Genomic DNA, 24,132 nt, shown 5'->3' on the forward strand with positions numbered 1-24,132 from the left:
CTGATGTGCTGGGCGCGGGGCTTGTCCCGCAGCCAAACCGTCCCGTTCCATTCCACAACCGTTCCGCCACATCCGAGCCGCCGCCGGGGCTGCGCTGAGCTGTCCCGCCCCGCTGCGGCCCGCAGGGGGCGCCGCTCCCCGCCCGGGCCGGCCCTGCTGGCCGGGCCCGAAATCCGCCCCTTTCTGCGCGAAAATGTCCCGAACAAATTGAGAAGAAATTAGTATTAATTATGCTTAATCTGTAATATTTTTTAAAGAAAAGAGATGAGACTGTTTCAGTTTTTAAATGCATCACAACGACTTCAGCTAGACCGGCCCTCCCGGTTGGTTGGGAGCCCGGGCCGGCTCTGTGTGCGCACACCTGGGCACACCTGGGCACGGCCCCGGGCACACCTGGGCACACCTGGGCACACCTGGGCACACCTGGGCACGGCCCCGGGCACACCTGGGCACACCTGGGCACGGCCCCGCGCACACCTGGGCACACCTGGGCACACCTGGGCACACCTGGGCACGGCCCCGGGCACACCTGGGCACACCTGGGCACACCTGGGCACGGCCCCGGGCACACCTGGGCACACCTGGGCACACCTGGACACACCTGGGCACACCTGGGCACACCTGGGCACGGCCCCGCGCACACCTGGGCACACCTGGGCACACCTGGACACACCTGGGCACACCTGGGCACACCTGGGCACGGCCCCGCGCACACCTGGGCACACCTGGGCACGGCCCCGCGCACACCTGGGCACACCTGGGCACACCTGGGCACACCTGGGCACGGCCCCGCACACACCTGGGCACACCTGGGCACACCTGGGCACGGCCCCGGGCACACCTGGGCACACCTGGGCACACCTGGGCACGGCCCCGGGCACACCTGGGCACACCTGGGCACACCTGGGCACGGCCCCGGGCACACCTGGGCACACCTGGGCACACCTGGGCACGGCCCCGGGCACACCTGGGCACACCTGGGCAGGGCCCCGCGCACACCTGGGCAGTGGCAGCAGCCTCGGCAGAGCTCTGAACCGGGGCATGAGGTTCTGTAGCGGAGCTGTCCCGGCTCCCAGCTCGTGCCCCTGAAAATCTCACCTGAGTGAAAGCCATAGCGGTCACCTGTGGGTGAACTGGAGCAAGAGAACGTGCTAAAACCCTGGGGTAGGAAGGAGAGCAAGCTGTTCTATGGGAGCTGAAGGAATTCTAGATAGAAGCCATCCCTGCTTTAGCAAGTACTATATCTGAACAGAATTTGGTCTCTTGCCTGTATTTTCAAGTCTGGTAGTGCACATTCCCATATTAAGTACGTATCCTTCCTACATTAATAGGACTGGAATCCTAATAAAAACTGTAATACAGAAATGAGAAAAGAGAAGAACGATGTTTAGCATAATACAATTATGTAGTTGTCTCTTACAGGCATTATGAGAGTACATGACCAAATAAAGCACTACATAAGAATTATAAGCAGTAGGGCAAGGAAGTTTTGAGAGATGAAATAGCACACAGCTAACCCAAGCATATGTTTTTGCCTGTGTGGAGAACACTGTGATCTCACAGTTAGAAGTGCAGAGTGTTGCAAAAAGTGAATAATGATTTATAGAGCAGATGTGAAATCAACTCACAACAGAAGAGAACTCAGCTCAAGCCCCAGTGTCATAAACAGCAGCAGGGGCTGCCCTGGCAGCACTTGTTGCATGTTCAGGAGACAAGAGTAAGGCTTCAGTTGCTCCAGGTGCGGGGAGGTAACTACTCCCTTCTGGGGAAGTTGTTCAGGTATAGCCTCACAAGGGTCATCTGACTCCCACCACAACTGATTGCACAAACCACTTTTGTAGGGAGGTATTGTGGATATTTTCTCTAGACTACCAGTCTAGTAACTCTGCACCTTACTTGGTCAGCCAGGTAGATTTCCTAAGCATTTGGATAGGAAAGAAACCATGTACTCCACTTTTTAAAAGAGAGATTTCTGTAAAGAGTCAAAACACACACACAGCTGACAGCAGGCTCAGCAAGCTTCATTCTCTGGCTATGACAGCACAGCTCCCCAGCAGGGAGCCCCAGCAGCGTATCTCAGTTTTGAAGATATCCCAACCAATGTCAAGTTCATACTGCAAACTGGGATCTCAGTGAGAGTCTTGAAATCTCCTGTACCTTCTCTGCTAAAATGGTGCTGATGATTCTTCACCTCCAGACTCCTCTCCCCTCCTCGTGCTGAATGGCCTCTGTGTCTGCCATGGCTGGTAGAAGACAACTGGAACGGGAATCATCTGGTACAGCTCTGAACTATGGAGCAGAATTCTGAGATAATGGTGGAGAATTACAAACCAAACCCTCATTTTCTCTCTCCTGATTTTGGAAACTACTAAATTCTTTGCTAAGATGGATTTCTGCACTTATGTGATACAGCAGCTTAAACAGGATTAATAATAAAGCATTGTCTTCCATCCCACCTGATCCTTTGCCAGTCATGAAGTCTTGAATTTTCTTCAAGTTTACAGAATATATACAACCTTGCTCTTTTTCATAACACTGTCAGTGAAAGATTTGGAATATTATATTGGCTCAGCATTTATATTGAATTAGCGCTGGCAGTCCCCGTTAAGAGTCAGGGTCCCACAGGACTGAGTAATGAATAAACAAAGGACGTTCCTGCACAAATATTTGTGGGAAAAGGGATACAAGACATGGCAGCTGGCTGCAGCACACTTAGTAGATGGAATAAGTGGGAGAAGGGCATTGTGGTGTGAGCGAAATAGTAACAATAATAATGATTATTATTTGAAATACAGAAAAAATCATTCTATATGGTTAAGAGATAGAAAGCACTTCTCAAATTAGCATTGAAACTCTTGTGCTGTGAGCTCCTGTAAAGGCTTACTTTTCAGGATTTGGGGAATTAACAGCTACTTTTGCTACCCTTTTCTGCTACTTTTTTTGCTATCTTTTTCTTCTTTCCAGCATTTTCTTCAGAAAAAAAAATCATGGTTTTAAAGGTAACATCTGCCACAGTATCAGTTATAATTAAACATGAGTGTGGCATGAAAAGCACTTTGGATTTCCTTCATATGATCAGCTCTGCAGTCTTCATGTGATAACAGTGACTGCAGGAGCAGGGCTGCAGTGTCAAAGCTATTTTGTTAAATCAAAATTTATGTTTTACAAAGGAAGCAAATGGAAACAGCATTAACTAATGTTTGTATGTTTTACTTTTTCCTGAGGTTATGAATGATCACTCAGCTAAGCTTAGAGACTATATTTTTCCTCCCTTGAATGCTTTTCTTATTATAGTATGTTTTTTGACTCCTCTCTACTCCCTGCTGTGATTCATTTAAATAATTTATTTTTAAGGCAGTGGGTTTCATACCTTTTCTGTTATAGCAAGAAATACTGTGTTCTAATAAGTGAGCTGAAAGGGATTTTTTTCTTGACATTTGCTAGGCTGACACAGGTGTCTCTCCAAAGCATAGTTGTTTGGATTTTGAGATGGAGACAGTCTGCATCACCTTGTGTTTGTAAACAAAAGGTCTCTATAATTCTTGCATGACAAGATTCTACAATTTTATGAGGACAACAGTGCTTTAGCTTCACTCTGATGGTGAAAAAAATGTCTTTAGATCTGTCCCATAATGTTCATATATTCTGAAAGTTTGTATTCTTGGTACATCTAGTAAGATGACACTGGCTATACTTTGCTGTATGAGTCAGACTTTAACTACCAAACTACTCAGAAGGGCAAACTGGTACTTGTGGATTCTGTGTAGTTACATAGAAAAGTTTCCTTCTTCAGAAAACTTGAGGTTTGACACCAGAGACCCTGCTCAAATGAACCTCTTGCTGATTTTCAGTGCTGGAGAACTTATCTCAGACACAAAAAGGGAGGGTATTTTTTTCTTTAATCAACTTCTTCAGAGTTTTAAAACTTCTTTCTGTAAGTGAGAAGAAAAAATTGATACAGGTGTAATTATGTAGGGTGGGTCATTTTTATGTTGTTAGTTTTGGTTTTACATTTGTATAAAATTTTATATTTCAACAGACAGACACTGTCACAAAATGCATTGTAGCACTACTGCTCAGAAATACAACAATCTATTAATCTCCCCATTATATTATTGAAGAATTAAAAAACCAGTGAGCATTGATGGAAGTCTAGGAAATAATTTTGTGTGTATCAAATATTTATTGTTTGCTCATAAAAAAGGGAATGCCACAATGATAAGACAGATACACTTTAAAGTGTAACAAAAAGAATTGTAAAATTTTATAGTACTCATCAAGAATAGAAAAGTATTCAGTTCCACAACACCTTTAAATTTTAAACAGACACACATTGCAAAATCCCTTGAGCAAAGCTTAAATAATACATTATAAAAATATAAATTTCATTCTGCTTCTCCCCAAAAAGGGATGGCTGTGTGCTGAGAAGACCACCCTGTGTTGAAAATGGACCCCAACACTGACGTGTGCAGAAAACAAACCAACCAAACAAACCTCCATTTATGATCCAGCTATAGACTTGTTTTTATTGTACTTATAAAATATACATAGCCTTTTATTGAATTGCCTGCTGTCGAAATCTGCAAGAATTTTATTGCTTTTTACTGTCCTGGAGAGGAATAAAGCAGCAGCCTCTGTGTAATTTCATAAGAAGCAAGGACACTAAATCTAATTTTGCTGGATATTGGCTCAATCATAAAAAAACATGCAATGATCAAAATTTAGAATTTTGGAATACAGAGTATTTGTATGTTTCTCCTTATTTGTATTTTCAAAAAAATTTCTATTATATTTATATCTGAACACATACAGCATTACGGTGCACCGAGAGCACTATTGTAAGCTTTGCATTTATATATCTCTCATGATGGGTGCACAAGTCTGTTCCAGTGTTAAATCAGAGTCTGCACACTTTAAAGCGTAGAAATGGGGTGGAGCAGACCCTGAAATGTCTGCTTTAAATGGGGTGGAGTAGACTCTGCAATACAATGGGAATAAGGTGGACTTGGCTATTGAACAAAATGCTTTCCTTGCCTTTTATCACCTTTCCTCTGAACTCATTGAGGGATCCAAGCATGACATGCCCAGACTGTCTCCAGAGAAGCCTCTATCCTTGAACCTGGGAATTGGGATAAATTTTAAAGTTACAGCTACACATTGAGGTGCTGTCCTATCCCACCCTGTTCGAGGCACTGCATGGAAAGTGCAGATGTGGCTGGAAGCACTTCCAAATTTACTACTAAGTTGTGGTGGCTGTTATAGAAGTTTTCTGAGAGGTAAAAAGAAAATTCAGTGTCACGTCTCTCAAAAAATGTGCCCTATTCTCAGATATTTCTTTACACAAGGTGTTTGCATTCCATCTGAATTTCTTTTGGTCCTGGCTTTTTTTTGAACTGCACAGGCACTTATGAGGAGATATCTCTCTGGAAGCACCTTGGCCAAAAAAAAAGGTAAAAAATTATTTGGCGTCATATGCTATATCCTGGTATTTTCAAGAAGCAGCTTGATGCCAATGACTGCAAGTAGACATATTTTGGAATAAATTGACACCAGACTCCTGCAGGAATCATTTGTAATCAGATGCTGGCTCTTTAAAGCTCTTAGATATTGGATACCTGCAAAAATTCAATTCATTCTTTCTTGTGAAGCAATCTGATTCTAAGTGTTTTACTGTCTAAATTCTGTCATGAGGCCAGGAACGAGACATAGGGCTCAGTGTATGTACTGGTGCTGCCTATTCTTTCAGCAACCTCAATGAAAAAGGAACTCAAATGGAGCTTGAACGTGTAGTTACTGAGGAAAAAAAGCCATGTTAACTTTTCCTCAGATGTACAGGCATGAGAGTTATCCAAAAATGAAGGGCTACAACTTTGAGCATGTCACTGGTAGAGGGTCAAAAAGGGTCAGAAAGGGTCAGTCCTGCAAAAATTGACTCCGTGAATGGATCCTCTGAAACTTCTGCTCTATTCCTAAAAGCACTGCTCTTAGGAATAGAACTGCTCAGACTGGGGGTATGCTGGGATCTGCTCCTGCAGGGCTGGTTCTGTGTGGCTGTGAGAATGAGCTCAGGGGCAGGGCCAAGGAGCCAGCTGGGCACCCTAGCAAAGGGTGTGTGGGTCCAAAACCTGCAACAACCCCAGACCTGGTGCTGGGGAAAGCAGGTCATGCCCCAAGGTTAGATAGTTTCAGAGGCCAAAGTGAGTGTTGCCAGCCAGTTTGGCACTGAAATTGCATATTTTTAAATTATTATTAATATTATTTCTGGAATGTGAGCCACTGCCTTTAAAATCAGTCTGTTTGGGGATTGGTGGTGGTGTCAGTCTTGCTTTTGTGAGGCTACAACTCTAGGGCACGTAAATAGTTTTTGTTGACGTGTCTCAGGCAGGACAGCACACAGCCAGGGCTTTTTGCTTTGACTCAGCTGATTAACTCCATAGATCACCCTCGCTGTGATGGAATCAATGGCTGTGGTTAAAGGTCTCTTAAAAGGTTTTTCCAGTAATGAGTTTGTAACAAAGCTGCCACCAAATAGTTTAGTGCCATGTGATTTCTCCTTTATTGATTTCAATAAAAAGGCTAATTTGGAGATATGCCGGATTGTCATTTCTGGGTGGAGGGTGGTTAATATAACTAATGGCATTGCTATGGCACAACGGAGACATCGACCCTGACACACGGAGAACAGAGAGAGTTTAGCAGGCAAAGAAAGATGTTCCAAGTGCATATCCTGAGCTTGACAAGACATGGCAGCTACCCAGCTGCATGCTGGTGGAAGTGCATGTAAAAAGCACAGCCAGACCAGCCAGGTTCCCACCTGCTCCAGAAAACCAGCACCTGTGTCCAGCCCTGTTCGTGTTCTGCCAGCCCCTGGCCATGGCGTGGCTGCTGGCCCACTGAGGCTCTCAAGGGACGGGGCCATGGGGCTGGGCGGCGTGGGGGTGCTGCTGCAGGCGGAGGGACAGAGCCAGCCTGGCCCCCAGGGCTCAGCTCAGGGTGGAGCCGCGGCCAGTGCCCGGCTCTGCCAAAAGTGGGACCACGGGTGCTGTGGGCGTGGTGCTGGCCTGCTCCAGGCCCTGGCTGTGACCAGGCTGAACCTCCAGAACCACGGCGACATTCAGACCAAAGCTGCTGCCCTCTGTGCTCCCAGACCATGTTAGCCTTTGCAGGGTGAAGCAACCTGTGTGCCGGCAGCTGCCTAATCCTCTGAGCCAGGAGATACAGAGGGCCCCTGAGCACAGCCAGGGAGGTTCCTTCACCTCTGCATGCTGCTAGAATTCACAGAGATTATTTCTTCTAGGCTCATGTTTCCTAGGGTTTAGATCCTAATCTGTTCACTGCATCTTCTCATGAGTGATAGCATTATAAATTCTAATGCTTTTCAGAGTGCCAGGACTATGCTCAGAAGAAGGCTGCTGTCAGAGAAGATTTGCCACAATAGTTTAAGAACATAGAAGTTGCCTAAAAAAAAAAATACTTCAGTGTCAGACTCTGAAGTACATGGCTCTGAGCCATTTGAGATTGTGCCCATAGCTTTTTAAAGAATTCTGGCTTTGGAAATATTAGCTTAAGTAGTTCTGAGCAAGACTAGGAAAGTATTATATTTGCTTTAGCTACTATAAGTCCAGCATTAGTAACAAAACTCCAGTTAAATACTTGATGAAAAAAAAATTCTCAAAAACCTGGATCTGTTTAAAAGCAGCATCTTTGGTTATATTAAAAGTTCCCTTATTTCAAAAGAAAAGGATTAAACAGATTTAATAAAACCCACCAAACTAAACATAGTTTGACAATGAAGAGAGCCTGCTTAGCTGTGATCTCTTCTAAATACTAACCTCCATTCAGTGCAACATAATGGGAGCCTGCAGCTGCCTGCTGAGGACTCTGTGGTTTGCATCTTTTCTCAGTGTCATGGTGGAAGGTGAGTTAGTCCCAGTACCAGCTGCTTGAGCACCAGTTGCTTACAGCCCCAGACCTAGCACAATGCAGCCAGTAGAAGGACTCACACTCATTGCCACAGAGATGGAACTAAGCCCATGGTAATGAGGGCCTGTTCTCATTTCCTTTCCAAACTGGAGGCAGAGAACGCAGCTAGGGGAGAGGTCAGTGAAACATCATATCCACTCTCTGCTCTTCCTTGTCCTCTCATCAACTCTGACTCTTCATCTTTCTTATCCCATACCTCCCAGTCCTTCCTCTCTTAGGTAAGTGCTGGTAATTTCTGAGACTATGTGGTACTAAAAGTAACTTGGTGGTCTTGTTTCCAAGCAAGAGTGTATCCAGTCACTCTAGTCTGTAGTTTCTGCCTGTTTTAACTTGTTGTGACCATAAAATGATGTTTTAATGCATTTGCTGCATGTTCAGCTTTTGCATGTTGTCTACTCAAGGAAACGGTAGCTGCTTGGTATGTGTATGATGTATGCATGTGCAAATCTGTGCACGCATCACATGTGCGTAAAGAGGAGTAGCACATGGAGACCTGCTTTCTCATTTCACCTCCTTTTACTTTCACATGAGTGGACACATCACACAGGTGCATATCTCTAGCTTCCATGATCTGATAGGGGAGTTCTTCAGTTTTCATCTCTGCTTATAAATTAAATTGGTCAAATCGCTGTGGTTTAAGATAGAAAAGCACAACAGAAGCTGCTCAGCTGAATGATTTTTAGCACAATATGAAGAAAAAAAAAAAATAGGCGCTGGCTTCTTTTTCAAATAAGTGCTGTGCTCTGCAGAGCAAAGATCAAGCCAAAGTTCACCTTATCAGCTGCTGTACCTCACCTGGGGCTCTGTTATTGATAGGTCTGTCATCCTCCCTAATATTGGAGGGGTAATAGCAGCCGATGATTAGGCCACTCTCAAGCTATTAACTACATTTCTTATCCCTTTTATAAGAGCTTCTTAGTCAGCTGGGAAACAAAGGCTGCCTTCAACGAACAGGAGCCCAAATTGTGGGTCTGCATCCTGCAACCTGAAAGACACAACTGTTGCACTTAGAGGAGCCTCCGACGGCAGCGAGGGGGTGGATGTCAAAGGTTACCCTGTGGTGTTATCTGAAATGAGCGGGCTCTGGCTGCCTCTTGTGCTGACAGAAGCTTGCAGAGAAATTACAGAAAATTGCCTGTTTTGTCAACATTTTCTCGTGAGGTTTAGGAAAAAAAAAGGACTCTAGTTTCAGCAAGTCAAAGGGGCTCAGTCAGCATAGAAGTGACTGACAAACACTCTATTATTCATCTATGTAAAAAAGTGATATTTTATATCATTTCTTTGAGTGATTGTTAAGTGACTGGATAGTGACACTGACATGCAAGCTAATCCCAGTAATATTTCCAGTTATTGTTTGAAGGCAGACTTACATATTTTCAGCACTGACAGTAGGTATCTTCAAAAAGAAGTGGTGATGAAGAACCAGCGCCCAGTACAATCCCAAAGCACTGGGAGGACCTGTACACTCAGATCTCAGTGCAGAGTGCACAGGCAATGGACAGGACTGTGGTAGAAACGGCAGTCATGTAGTCCCTTTAACAAGTCATTCACCTAGGGTAAAACTAGAGACAGGACTCTATAGGCCTATCTAGTAGTACAATAGGACTTCTGCCACACTGTAGCTAGAAAAATGTTTTACTGTCTGTTTAGCCATACAGCAGAATTTATTTTCTGTACAGACTGTTACTGAACTGGAAATGTTTTTACAGGAATGAATCATCCAGTAAGCTCGAAAAAAGTGTCTTTATTAAATCTTGCTTAGGATGGTAGTTGGGGGCAATGAAAGAATCGGATCTGTAATTCTCCTTGCTTTCGCACAGAACATGGAGTCTGCTCACTGTTGCCGTTGTGAGGAGACTGCCCTGTGTAGTTTACCTTTGGAGGCTCATTGTTGGTGTCACAGGGGAGAAAGGCAAGTTTAGCAGAATGCAATTATAGCTAGCCTGCCTTATCATAAGCCTGAAGAGTGGTCATGTTACAATTTATTGCTGATCCCTAGCATTCTACTGAAATGGCCCTGTTGTGTCCTCCAGCATTTATTCAACACTCAGGGTAGTTGTTGTCATAGGTACATGCTAGCTGTCACATTGCAGTCATCACCAGCTGGTACCCCAGCCCTGTGCTGTGACAGTGGCTTGAAACGGTGATGTTTCCCTCAACACTGGGCAGAGCAGATGCGAGGGGACTTCACGAGGCTGGTAAAGACTATTCACATCTTAGATGAATTGATGGCTCTTAGCTACAATTCATAAAACCATTAATGACTTGTTGGATTTGCTGTGTCACTGCTGATCAGTTGTTGTTGTCAGATTACCAGAGAAAACATGATGGAGCAACTGATCTAAAAAGACAATTTGGAACAAACACACGTGAATGTACTAATAGACATTATCTAGGATCTAATATTAATTTTAAAATAAACGTAGCTTTGAAGTATATCTGGGATCAAGTATGACTTCTACAGTAAGTGTAGCTTTGAAGTACTCTACTGACATGTTTTGAGAAAAGATTACTTTGGTGATAAGTTGCCTTTGGCATTGGTGCTGCTGGTGACAGAAGGCTTACAGTGAAGGAAAGAGATGCAAAAGCACAGCAAAGGCTAGTGGTGTTCAAATTGGGATTGCACTCTTGGAATGTTCACCAGGACCTGCTGGCATTCACATGTAGAGTCAATGCAAAGTAAAATCTATGGAAGTGCAGACACTGTGGATGTGGGATGTTTGGGTACCCTCAGTCTTAGAGAGAAGTGAGAACATATTTTAGCAAGGAGAACAGATGGTTTGGGAGAGCAAATTCTGCAGACAAAGTGCAGCCTTTAGTCAAAGAAAAGTAGTTCATAAAAATTGGACAAACTTACTACAAACTGCTAGAATTACATTACTGAGATCTAAGCTCTAGGGCTACTCTCTCATTCTTAAAATGATACAATGCAAATATCAGTGAGTCCATAGGCAGGCAACAAAAAGTGTTCAATTTTACTGTAAATAACTTGGTTTTGTTGAGAGAAGAGATGAAAAAGAGAGAATGTAATAATGAGAAATCAAAAAAGTCCACAGAAAATCACACTCACATTTATCCTTGCTCATAATGTAAGAGCAAATGCAGCTGAGGACAGGAAAGGTTCTTCTACCTGGTCATCCTGTGGAATGCACAGGATGCTCTAGCAGGTGCTTACCAGATTTTAAACTGCAAAAGAAATAACATTCATGGTTCCTTTCACCTTTAGAGAGATTAAAAACTGCTGCTCCTGATGAAACAAACATTAGTTGTGTGTTGGGGAAGAAACTGGCCCTGCAAAGGGAAGCTGAATGAGATAATGGAATGTGCACCTGCCAAAATCTTATGGAAAAGATTCAGCCTCACCTTGCCTCTCCTCTCCAATTTGAATTGCTCTATTCAGTTCTCTCTCATATGCTGCTATTTCAGATGTGAGCAATGCCTGTATACCTAGAAGCTTGTCTGATGCTCCTGTATTAGCTGATATAATAAAAGATATATATTACTCTGTAAGTCTTGGGTTTGCTTCCACTATTCCATCCAGAGAAGTATGTTCTCACCCTTCTTACCACTCTAAGAACATTTTTTCAGCCATCTTATTGGCAGAGTAGAAAAGGGTTTTCCACTGGCATTTCCTCATGTATTACAGCTGTGACTGCACAGCAGTGCAGTACAGAAGGAAAGGTGAAATTAGATGGTATTTGAGGGCTGTCTCCAGAAATTAGGCTATAAACAGACCAGTATTTATATACTCAGCTTAAATAAGACAAAATGCTCAGACACTTTATCATAGTTCATGCAATGAACAACATACTACATCACCACTGTGTACCAGCAGAACCAGCACCTCTCCCTCTCTGCACTCAGTGCATTGCAAATACAAACCAAAATAGTTTGCTTTACATTTTCCCCATGAGAAAATACTAACATGTTTTATCTCGTGCTTGTGCCTAGTTTGCTGTCAGTACCTGGGTACCAGTGGGATCCGGGCTGGACAGCCAAGGAGCATGTGGAGGGGCAGAGCAGGTGGTGGCCACCACTGCCAGCCAATGTTCCAGCTGAGGCTGTCACATTAAACCACTAAGCTCAAAGAACATTTTACATCCTAATAATTTCAAAAACAGTTCCTGTAGATAATGCTTATCCCACTGCAGTCTTGCCAGGTACATGTGTATATTAAAAGAAGAACTAAATAAAAAGGTGGCAGAAATTGTGTAGAAGTCTTTGTCTCCATTGGTTAGTCATTGTCTACACTTCGCAGGGACTTGTTATTCATTCATATTGAGATATTGCTTTAAAAATGTATAGCTTTCAATTCTCTTCAAAACCAGGAAATTTGTTGGAAGAATATCGGCTGTTTAAGCACCACATTCAAAGGGAACTGCATTTAGTCCCATTTGTAACAGTGGTGATGTGTATACGACAAGATGTCAAGAATATGCTCAGAAATGTGATACTCTGCATGAAATCTCTGAGTTAATTTTATTCGGGGACTGTGCCACTCACCTTGTGACCTCTGTAGTAACATTCTTGGCTCTTTTGGAGTACCAGATGTCAGTTTACTATTAACCATTTGCCTTCTTCATGTAGCAAGGCAGCTCTCAGCCACATACAGCGTTCTTGAGATAGGGCAAGCAGGAGAAATTTTCAACAAAGCATAATAATTCAATCTTTTAACTGTGTGGGAGCCAGAGTTTTGGTCTGAGCCCAGAGCAGCTGTCAGAGACCTAGGTCTTGGATGTCACTGCTGTAGTACTATATTAATATTGCCAGCAATGTTTGGTTAAAAAAATAAAACCAGAGATTTTTACTATCTCATGTACAATTATTATTTAATAAGGACCTCTGATTGCCTGCTGTCGTAAATTTCTAATCATACAGAGTTTTTTGTGTTACAGGATTAGTATGGCAAATCTTAAATCTTCTCCCTCAGGTAACCTGTATGTTAGTACTTTCTTTCACATTTGTTTGCTGCGTGACACATTTTGGGTGCTGGGATAATAAATAATAAAACTGGCAGATAATTAAAAATAATCTAGTGGTGATGTAGTATGTTGTCCATTAATCTTTGTTCATCTTTGCAGAGGATGTTTTAGTTGTTAAAATACATCTCTCATCAAATCCGCAGTTTAAAATTCTGCAGAGTAAGAGTTCTCACGTATCTGGGTTTTTACAACTTGTCTTCAGAGCTGTTTCCATCACATCAAGGGGTTTGCATATGCTTTTACAAAAGTGCTCTTCTATTATTGTTTTACATTACAAAGCCTGGATATTGTAAGAATAAACTAAGATGGTGACCTCGTCTGGGTGTGATCAGTTCTTGCAATTATTTTTAATCATTTGAGAAGTTATTTTGTATTAAAAAGGAGGGCTAGGACTGAAAAAATATTCATATCATAATAATTCATAGTCATATAATAAATATATGAAATGAAATAATGATGCATAGAGTCTGTCTAAGATTCAAAACCCTGACCACAGATTGCAGCCTAAGGGCCCAGCATAAATGTGATTATTTCCTCAATTTATTTCTGGCTTCTGGCCTCAAAAAAAAAAAAAAAAAAAAAAAAAAAAAAAAAAAAAAGACAGGATGCCCACTTGGCATTTTGGAAAAGAGAAGACACATGTCCTGAAATGCTTCTCCCAACTCCCAGCCACTGAAAGTCTCCTGTTTCCAAACAGGTTACAGCAGTCTTTTCTGCAGTGTGTTTTTCATGTTTTTCCAAGGATCCCTTTCCCTCAGATGGCTGGACAAAGAGGGCTTGCACACCCTCATATGGGACATGAGAGGTTTTATGAATGCTGCACCTTCACAGCCCCATCTAAAGCCTGGGTTTCCCTGCCTGCTTTCAGCATGTTTAGCTTCAGCGGCTCGTGGAGGATGTGGGAAGAAATCCTCACAATCTTCAAGCACAAGAAGAACATCTAATAATCCACAGCTCTCTCATGTTTCCCACAACAGTTGAGAGATTGGAAAGTAATTAGACTATTACTCATTTTGTAATGGCCACTGATTTATTCCTGAAGTGGATTTTGCTTCCAGCACTTCTCTAAGTGAATCTTGCTCCCTCGCGGGTTCCTTTTGGCTTACTGAGAGACCTGCTGACTGATAGTTCCCAGCTTTGCTCCCTGTATCTGTTCACGTTCTCAGTCCTGAGAAAGGCAGCATCAGAATCTGTGGCAGACACAGCCATGAAGTCCAACACTGGAAGACCCATCAAGAATAGATTGAGATCATTGTCTTGTAGCCCTCTTTAGATGCTGTACAGGGTTTCTCTTCTCCAGGCTGAAAACCCCAACTCTCTTAGCCTGTCTCCATAGCAGAGGGGTTTTGGCCCTCAGTCATCTTTGTGGTCTCCTCTGGACCTGCTCCAGCAGCTCTGTGTCATGCTGAGGAGCCAGAGCTGGCTGCAGAGCTCCAGGTAGGGCCTTATGATGGCAGAGTAGGGCATCATCATGCTGCCCACTTCTCTTTTGATGCAGCCCAGGACATGGCTGGCCTTAGGTGAAACTGAAGACTGGTTTTACTGGCTTTAAACCCTTCATATATACCTTCTAAGTAAAAATTAATTTTCTTCTGAACTGCCAAATGTTCAAAGCCCTCTAGATAGAATTAGCATCAAAGTTCAAGTCAGTGACTGATTTCTTTTTGAATGCTTGGATGCAAATGATTGGGTTTTGCTGACTTAAAAATACCTGACTAATTATTGCTCTTTCGTAAGCATCAGACTCACTCTGACAATGTTTGTTTCATCACCTTCGATCAAAATAACCATTCTTTATGTTTTTTCCCTCATATTTGGGATAGAAATATATGCTGAACACTGTCTTCTTCTGTCTTATTAGACAGTGTACCATTTTCATTTGAAACAGTAGAATCTTTAGAACTCTTTGTAGTCTTACTGCATACAACACCAAAGTTCCCAATTAGACAAAGATGTGACAAATTTTGTGCAACAAGAAAGACCAAACTGCTATCTTATGAAACCATAGAAGTCCAGAATTCAGCATGCTACTTATTGACAATGTTCTGTGATGTGTTGATATAATTCTTTTTTCTCCCTTAGCTTATACTTTCCAATTGGAATATTCATAACTGTAAATGAATTCTACCTTCTTCTTTGTGAATTGAATTGGGGAGTGCTGCCTTAGAACTTTTCATGTACAAGAAAAATTGATATGTAGAAATAATGTAAACCTGGATGTTGATATTGTTCACTCACAATGGTATTTTGTGTGATTTTATGAAGAGAACAAAAATTTTTAATGCCACTTTGGAGAGTCTAGCAGTATTCCCAGCAGCCATAAAGTCCAATCTCTTGAAAACTTGGTGTCCCTTCTTTTGCTTCTCAGCAGTGACAGTTCAGATCTACCTGCTACAGAGCACTGGGGTGTTTCTCTGCAAGTTTTTTTTTTTTTTAAATAGACCCTTTAATGTGCTCTAAAAACGCCTTTCCAACCTGAGTTTTCTCTCAGTGTTATTAATTTTTTTATTACAGATCTTGTTATTTTCAAGGTTCCCAAAGGACCTATTTACAGCAGACATTTATGGAAAAGAAGCATGGTTAAACTGGTGAAAATAACTGCAGAAGTCATAAGTAAGTAATATAAGCTGCAGCAAGGACACTGTGTGTTGTTTTAATTTCCAAAATAGCAACAGTTCAGACATTTAATTGCATTTTTATGACTTTTTTTTTTTTCATAGCTGTCTGGTTTAAAATACGTTGCCAGTAATATGTAACTGGTAATAACTTTAAGTTTCCTAAGCTGGCATTAGATTTCTTATCCTATTGGAGAGGAAGGTCACTTAATATACTCTTCATCCTTATGAGGAAAAAAATGTGGATGGTGGATATATATCTATGTTTTTACGGTTGCATTACCTGAAATCTTTTCTGCAGTAAGAAAGATACAGGACAATTAATTATTTATGTCCTCTCATAGTCTTAGGTGTGTAAAGGGAGCTTTTCTACCCAAGGGCTTTTTTGAGAAGCTAGCTTAGCTTAATTTTGCAATAACTGACTCCTAGGGTCATAGCTCGATCCTGCTGTGCCTACCAGCTCCTATTGTGTAGGGACACAGACTGTTGCAGTGCTCAGCTTGGGCCTTAATATTGACCTAAACAAATATTAATACCAATAGTAACTTATGAGAGTGGGAACATGAAGCATACAAAGACACAATCCTGCTCTGCCTATAGGTCATGTCTGTGTTGTTCATGGTTAGTGTCCTTTGAGAAAGAGCATGTCTATCCATACCTGCAGAAGCTGGTCATGTTTTCCTTGCATGCCATGTACTCCCAAAACACCTAATTGTAATTTCTGTAGTAATTAAAGGTGCAGGGGGCTAGATGATTTTTAAAACATTGCATGGAGGATGAATATTCTGTGCCTTGTGGCATGGCACAAAGGTGGATTGGAGGCTTTTGAGGTAGTGTTCAGTGCCTGTCCTGGACAGAGGCAGAGTAATTTGCCTCTCATGCAAATTATACATTTGCATTTCTCATGCATAATTTCTTCCTGGAGTATCCCTTGTGTGAATTAGTCAGTGAGCTCTGCTTATGTTACTTAAAGGATGGAATTAACTACAACTAGAAAGGAACTTAAGTATGTAACTGAAGTTTGGGTTATGCAGACACCAGGGTCTACGTTAAATAAGAAGCAAGTTAGATTGGTAGGTTAGCCACAGTGAGGACTAAATCACATGTCAAGAATCAGTACGACCATTTAAGTTACTTCCTTCCTTCTCTGCTTCATATCTTTAATCTTGATGTCATAAAAGAGATACACAAATTCTCTAAACTCATAACAAGGTATTATTCACGTCATGCTCTCTCTCTCGACTCTCTTTGTCTCTCTTCGTCTTCCATCCACTGACTTCTTTCTAAATCCCTGACAGTATGCTGAGGAGTCATTGTATTTATTAGGATCCAGTAATGCATTACATACAATGCATTCTTCCAAGTGATGCACTTCTAATTATTCCCTTGGGGATTATTCAAGCAATACTGATGTTGGGAATATACATTATGACTGTTCAGGTTAATGGCCCAGTGATTCATTAGACATTCTTGGAAAGTAATTGATTGTATTAACTGTTCACTGAATAGTATGAACCACAGCTGCTGCATGGCCCTCCCAGCACTGGCCCAGAGTTTCTGCCATGGCAGCATCAATGGGCAAATTGCTGCCAGCTGTTGTGCTACAGCTGTTGGATCTCCTTGTTTTACTTTGCCCAAAGCTGGGATCTGCTGCCATTGTAACTCTGACTCTAAATCCTTCAGGAGATCTGTCAAAACATCTCAGAGTGGAGTTGGTGCTGAGGCACGGGGAGTGATGTTGAACTGTCTGTGGAAGGTTAGCTGCTTTTTGGCCCTGGCCAACATTAGGTTACTCAATAGTCTCATTCAGTGCAGTTGAAAACAGGGCATTTTGGAAACCTCTATTATGCTCAAAACACCAAATGCCTTGGTGAAAGTCATATTGCTCAGAGAGAATGCAGCTGTGATTCAAAGACTCTCACAACTGCTGAAGGTGAAGACTAAATGGCCTGCAATAGTGAGAGATAAAGCAGAATGATAGGGCCTAATATGACCAGCTCTTACATCATGTACTCCATTTTTCATATGGTAGTGGTCCCCTTGCCTTTGCTGCAATGACCCAAGGAAGGCAAACAGCAAAAATGCAGTTCCTGAGATTTAAAGCAGCCTGTTAGGCTGCACAAGCTATTCGTGTCCCTGTCCTTTTTTGCATCCACTCTGCTCTGCAGCCTGAGGCAAGACACCCGTCCTCTGGGCTTGGCTTTGGTTTTAACAATGGTGAAGGCAATAGACCAGAAACCTCAAACCTGTGGGTGCCTGCTGAATCTTCAGGTCTGAGGTTCTAGTTTTCTCTGGTCAGAGGTTTATAGCTATCCTCTTCCCACTCTGGCAGCACAAAAGCTGACATTTACACTGAGTGGAACTAGACTCTCATTGCCTTCTGGGGTGACTCATCCCAGCATCTTTGTGGGCTGCTGGGTCCTCCCTGTCCTGTGTAGCTCTGAGAGCTCATTCTGACAGGTCAGAGAGATTTTCTAGAGTAGAACTGACACTGAAATATGTGCCAGACACTGTATGGAAAGATCTGCTTTAGATCTGTAGGAATTGCTGTGTGCTGGTGACAGAAGGAAGACTTCCTTGGGGAATTAGCTCACCATAGAATGCTTTATTCCAGAATGAAAAGTAAGAATTCCCTACACAGGGAGTAAATCTGGTTCTTTGTTCTGTGTTGCTCTGAGCTGGCAGAGTGCATTGCTTGGGCTGGAGTAGCTGTTCTTACGAGTAACCTTTGCAAGATGGAATCACATGAGATGTAAGTCACCTGAGATGTAAATGTCACCTGCCACCAAAAAGAGGCCGTGACAGAGGGGCACAGAGATAATACTGAAGACCAGTATAGTCAGCACTGGGCTCTATTTGCAGGGGGAAAAAGTGTGCCAACAAAGTTAATATGTATTGAAGTAAAAGCAATGCAAGACATTGGTGCAAACCTCTATGACAATGATGCATCCCACTATGGCAGTCATTATTATGACCCTTACAGTGTCTGGCCTAGAAAAACATAGAATCTGTATCAGGCATTCTTATTTCTGATAATTTTAGAGGTCAGACCAGAGAAATTTGGCAACTCGTACTTAAGGTAACAAATTGTAGAAGACTTGGTGATAAGGAGTTGAAAGTGTTATAGAGAGTAAACTTTTGTAATTATAGTTTGTTTAAATACTCCCTTAGAGATTTAATCTCTGTAATTTACTCTTGCTCAGAATGTTATCTTTGTGAGGAGTCATGGTGATTGATTACTTGGTGAGTATCTGAGCAGTCAAATGGGGAAGAGTTGTGTAACTTCTTAGAGAGAATTCCTAAATCTTGCAAATTCCTGACAGGATAGTCCTCCAGATATTCTGTACCTGGTCCAACCTTTACCTGGCATATATATATATATATATATATATGTGTGTGTGTGTGTGTGTGTGCATGTATGCATTATTATATCTACTTATGAAACCTGCACACCTCATAGAGAACATTGCCCAAGTATTTAAACACTGCTTTGCTACACACATATGGAAAGCAATATATTAAAAAATACAAAAGCAAATGCAAATCAGGACAGCTGCTCTTGTCTTAGAGTCCCTGTAGGGAGCTGTTTGGGGTGTGGAGGAGCTGAACTCTTCATTGCTGCTGGGTATGAACACATATGTCTGTGTATATGTGTCAGTCTGTGGCATTTGTGGAGTGATACAGTCTTTCAGAGAGATAAGGTAAGACTGGCTTCAGAGAGACATTACGTAATAACCCCAGTTAGTCTGAATTTGGAAAATAGAATATATGTTTGCCGTATGAAAATGCAACATCACTGCCAAGAAACAAACACCACAAAGAGCATACCTTTGTTTTCCATGACTAAAGAAAATTATTTGGTACTTTGGAATCAATAAATTTGGCTTAAAGGATGGAGCTCAAGGCGATCTTAACTAATCACTGTTTTTAAAAGCATATAAAATTCAACAAAAAGCTTTAAAAAGAGATATCTCAGACACCATATCAGTGTCAGGGAGAGTAAAACCTTCTTTGAACATCCTGCCAACTGCTAGTCACTTACTGAAGTTTTATAACATTAGCTTACTAGTGGCAGCCCTCTTTATCTGTCACATCTTGTTTTATTTGCATCAGAGGCTATAAGTATATTCATACAAACTTTACGTCATTTTAAAAGCTGAAAGCAGCCCTGATTTATGCTTCCTACAAGGCAATATTTTCTCTTCTGGATGCAATATGTCACAGAGAAGAGTGAAACTGCAATTGCTGCCATCCTTCTGCCTCCTCCAAGCATGCCTCCAGGCCACTGTGGCCCCTGAAGCAGGAGCAGGAGCCCGCTGCTCTCCAGGCTCACACAGGGCAGGGCGAGAGCCTCAGTCGGGCTGGGGCAGCACTGTGGCTTCTAGGAGGGCTTACGCTTTAAAGTAGGAAGGACAGAGAGTACATGGGGGCATTGCAAACCCCTCTGTCCATACCCTGTCCGCTTTTGGCTAAAGCGATGATGTCCTTGCTTGAGCTTCATCTTCACTCATAAAATATCTAAAATAAATTTTGGACAATACAACTTTTCAGAAAGAGCAGACATACACCACCAGTGCTACCATTTCAAAGGCATTGGTGTGAAAAAAATTGCCACTAAACTACTGAATTTTCCTGCAGTCTCCCCAGCTCCACTTCTAAAGAAATTCAGCTGCATGCCCTGTCAAAATGCCATTAGCTGACTAGAAAGATAGGGCTTTTGGCTAAAAGGCTGAAATGCAGATTTATGGCTTATGATGGATCTCCCTGGAGTAATTTCCCAAATTATCATGCACAAGGCTGACACTCTCCCCTTACCATATATATGTTTTGACAACTTTCTTCAAGCTGGCTTCTTATTGTCTCTTAAAACTAATTTTAAAAGAATTTTCTGAAAACTCTTGGTAATGACAGTTAACATGAAGCCAGCTTTCAATTGCTTAGCAAGGGTTTGTCTGAGGTATGTAAACAGAAAAAATAAGAAGTCTTTAGAAAAGTTTGAGCCAAATACAGAAGTATTTCTTAAGGACAAATACTGCATGGGTTAATGTTTCTAAATGAACTGAGTTTACACATTTCTGGAGAAACGACCGGGAAAGGAAAACCTGACAGCATGTGGAAATGCCAGGCTTTGTGACGTTTTCTTGGTTTTTATTTTGTGCCATTAAGAGAGGACCAGCGTGAGCAAACGCCTGTCAGCTCGCGTCTCTGCTGGCCTCACCCGCGGTCTCTGCAGTGCACGGCCGTGTGAGGGACAGCCAGAAAAGCCACATTAGATCTGCCTGACAGGTCTCTCCTGACGTCGTGACAAGGACTTCCATAGAGAACTGCACTGTGTGGGCATCAATCCCTTGGTGTTTCCAAGCCACCACTGCGTCTGAATTTTCCAACATCTTCCCAGCCAAAAAAATTTCCCTCTGAAAAATCTATTCTTGCCTACATCATGTCGTTTTCCCAGCAGCTTCTGAGACCCTCCACAGATGTGTTGAGATTTCTGAGGAAACGTGGGTCACAGAAAGCTGCAGGAGGAGTAAGCCTCTGGAGCCAGTGCCCAGCAAGTGCAGCTGAGGAATTTACAGCCCTCGCAGTGCTCACACTTTATTTCTCCCCACAGCCATGTGACTCTTCTGCGTTGTGTCAGCAGAGATCTCGAACACGAGAGCAGAGTGTGTTCCCGTGCCTTGCTTGCTGCTGCTTTTCCAAGTTTCCCATCTCTGAGCTCAGGCATGTTTCCCTCCTGCACAGGGTGAGTGGGGGCAGGGGTGCCCCTGGGGAGCAGAGCTGCCATCAGCCTGGAGGGAAGTACAAACCAACCCCCATCCCGGTGGCCACTGACCCCGGGACAGGGGTTCTGACGGTCCCCAGACCCTCCCAGGACAACATGCACTTCTGCATCGCTCATAAACAAATGTATCTAAACCACCACGCTTTACATCCACTTAAAATTCTGAATACCATTTCATTTATCTAAAGCTTGCTGAGGTGAGTTCCTATAAGGGAAGACTTATTTCATTTCCATGAAATGTTTATATTTTCTGGGAAGTTTCTCTCTCACCTCTTTAAATTTTACTGCAGTTGGCGTGCAGCCTGTAGTAGGGTCCTCCCAAGGAAGCTGGTGAGGCAGAAAGGTTCAAGAGGGACTATAAATTTCAAACTTTCTGGGTTAGAATAATTTAAGTGCACCAAGTTCTTAACCTTAAAGGATCAATAGTGAGGTTTTTTTTCCTTGTAGTGTTGTAAAATTCAAGTTTCAAAAAAAAAAAAAAAAAAAAAAAAGAAAAAAAAAAAAAAGGAAAAATACCAACAAAACCCAAACCCAAATCAAAACCAATTCCCCCCAAACCCAGATTTAAAGTAAATAAAGGTTGTATATGAACAGGGGATTGATCCTGAACTGTTTCTGGAGTTTCAAATTCCATTGACTGAAGGATGCCTGCTTTGGCTGTTCAGGAGAATAACTATCTCAAGAAAGGTTTTTACAAAAAAGTATAAATACCCATAACCTAGTACTCATCCTTGCAAAATGGATGTAGTTCTCTTTCTGCAATTAATTTCTTTGTTCTAAGTCCAGAAGGGACTTGGCCATTTCAGCACTGATTTTGGAGTGGATTAGGGCTGGCTGATCTAATATGTGCCCATGGATGAGTCTGTGGCTGTACAGACCACTTCACTGAATTACATCCTGCTGTAATTACATTTTCTGACCAGTTTGCTGAGGCTCTGGCTTAATATGCATATATATGCCATGTCTAAGTTTTATATTCTCTCATATGGCATTTGTATTAAAGGCACTGACCAACCTGTTACCTTTTCAGAATATTAATGCATGGCCTCAGTGAAGTATCTTGCAGTATATTCAGGCATCCATATTTGCTTTGGGAAAACCCCAATAACCTTCAAATGATGTTCACAAACTTTTACCAAAAAACGCACAACAAATTCCAGTGCAATACAAAATTCTCAGCTGTTGTTCCTCCAGCAGGAATGTAAGGTAAATGCAACTCAAAAGAAATATTAATATGCCATACCTAGCAGAATAGATACCACATTTAGCAGAATATATGAGATCATCAATCTAATATGGGAAACATAGGACCCTGAGGTCAGCATTTGACAAGTAGTGCAGGAGAAGCTTTTATAAAAAACAAATTCCCATTTAGCCTCTAACCCTTCACACAGTCTACAACAATAATTTTCAGTCTGAAATCTCTGCCTTCTGTGGGAGGATGATGCTGAGTCCCCTTTCTACAGGGGTAGACTGACAGGGGATGGAAAGGGTCAGTTCAGGCCTCATTCAAGATGTTTTAAACACTTGTTCCAAACAGCCTGGCCCAAAATAAAAATGTGAGACCTAAACAATCAGAGCAAACTAGGATCTCTGGGTCTGTTTTGGAGCTCTCCAGGAGCAGCCCTATAGAGAAAATACCTAAATTAATCTTCTGGATGCCCTTTCTTGATCTGGGATTACAGAGATGAAGCTCATTTTGGCATCTTACATAGAAACTCCATTTGCAGATGCCAAGAACTGCTCAGAAGAAATAAAAACCACCTTGTGTGACAGGGGAAAGGCTTTCTACAAGGAAAGTATCATCTTTGCAAACCAGATGTGTAGCACAGAAGCACCCCATATGCACAGTACTGGGCATTTCACACAGCCTGCCTGCAGGTCCACCTGCCTGTCTGCTGGTGCTCCTGGCAGCACTCGGAGAGGGTGAAGGGCTACACCTGCCGTGGGGCAGCAGTGCAGGTGTGCAGCGGTGACAGGAGGTGACAGTACTGCCACTGCTGCCCAGTTTGCAGGCTCAATGCCTCCAGAGACACCTTCCTGGTCAGGCACCTTTTTCTGACCCATCATTGGACCTTCTGAGAAGCCAAAAAATAGCAGAGGTAGAGCAAAATTCATGGTGCTTCTAGTCATATCAGCTTCAGGTGAGACTGGCCTTATCAGCCAGCTGAAACCCACAAGGATCTCTTACCAGCAGTAAGGTCCACCCTTGACCCCCAGTGTGCATGCAGCCACTGTCTGTGTTTTATGCAGAAAAAATACCCGAACATGTTCTAGATGAGCATATTCAAGCCAGCCACAGCTTTTGCACCAGGTGACGGACAGCACCGCAGCACAGAGGCTGATGAAGCTGCAGGATGGCAGCAGCCAAGGCAGAGTCCCATGCTACCATACTCTGTCCTCCCATAGCTTTCAAGATAAGAAGGGAAACATGGTATTGATCTACCTAGTGAAAGTGACAGCTCCCAACATGTGGAACCCATCCCTGCTTGTCACTCAGCCCTGCTTGGTCTTTTTGGACAAGGCCGCTTGTATCTATGATGTTATTAAGCAGGAACAGCCTATCAGAGCAGCCAGGTACCACAGCAGTTCCAAGAGCCTGGGAACTACCAAATGGCACTCAGAAATCTGCACATCCAGTTGTAGGAATGTATACAGACACTTGATTCTAAAGAGACACATTTCTGGTCCTGGACTTAAATGACTCATGAGCCTAGTTCAATTAATAATTAACCGAAGCAACTTTTAATCCATATTTTTTAAATCCAGC

The sequence above is a fragment of the Anomalospiza imberbis genome, chromosome 21 (genome assembly GCF_031753505.1).
Source record: "Anomalospiza imberbis isolate Cuckoo-Finch-1a 21T00152 chromosome 21, ASM3175350v1, whole genome shotgun sequence".
Classification (NCBI taxonomy): Eukaryota; Metazoa; Chordata; class Aves; order Passeriformes; family Viduidae; genus Anomalospiza; species Anomalospiza imberbis.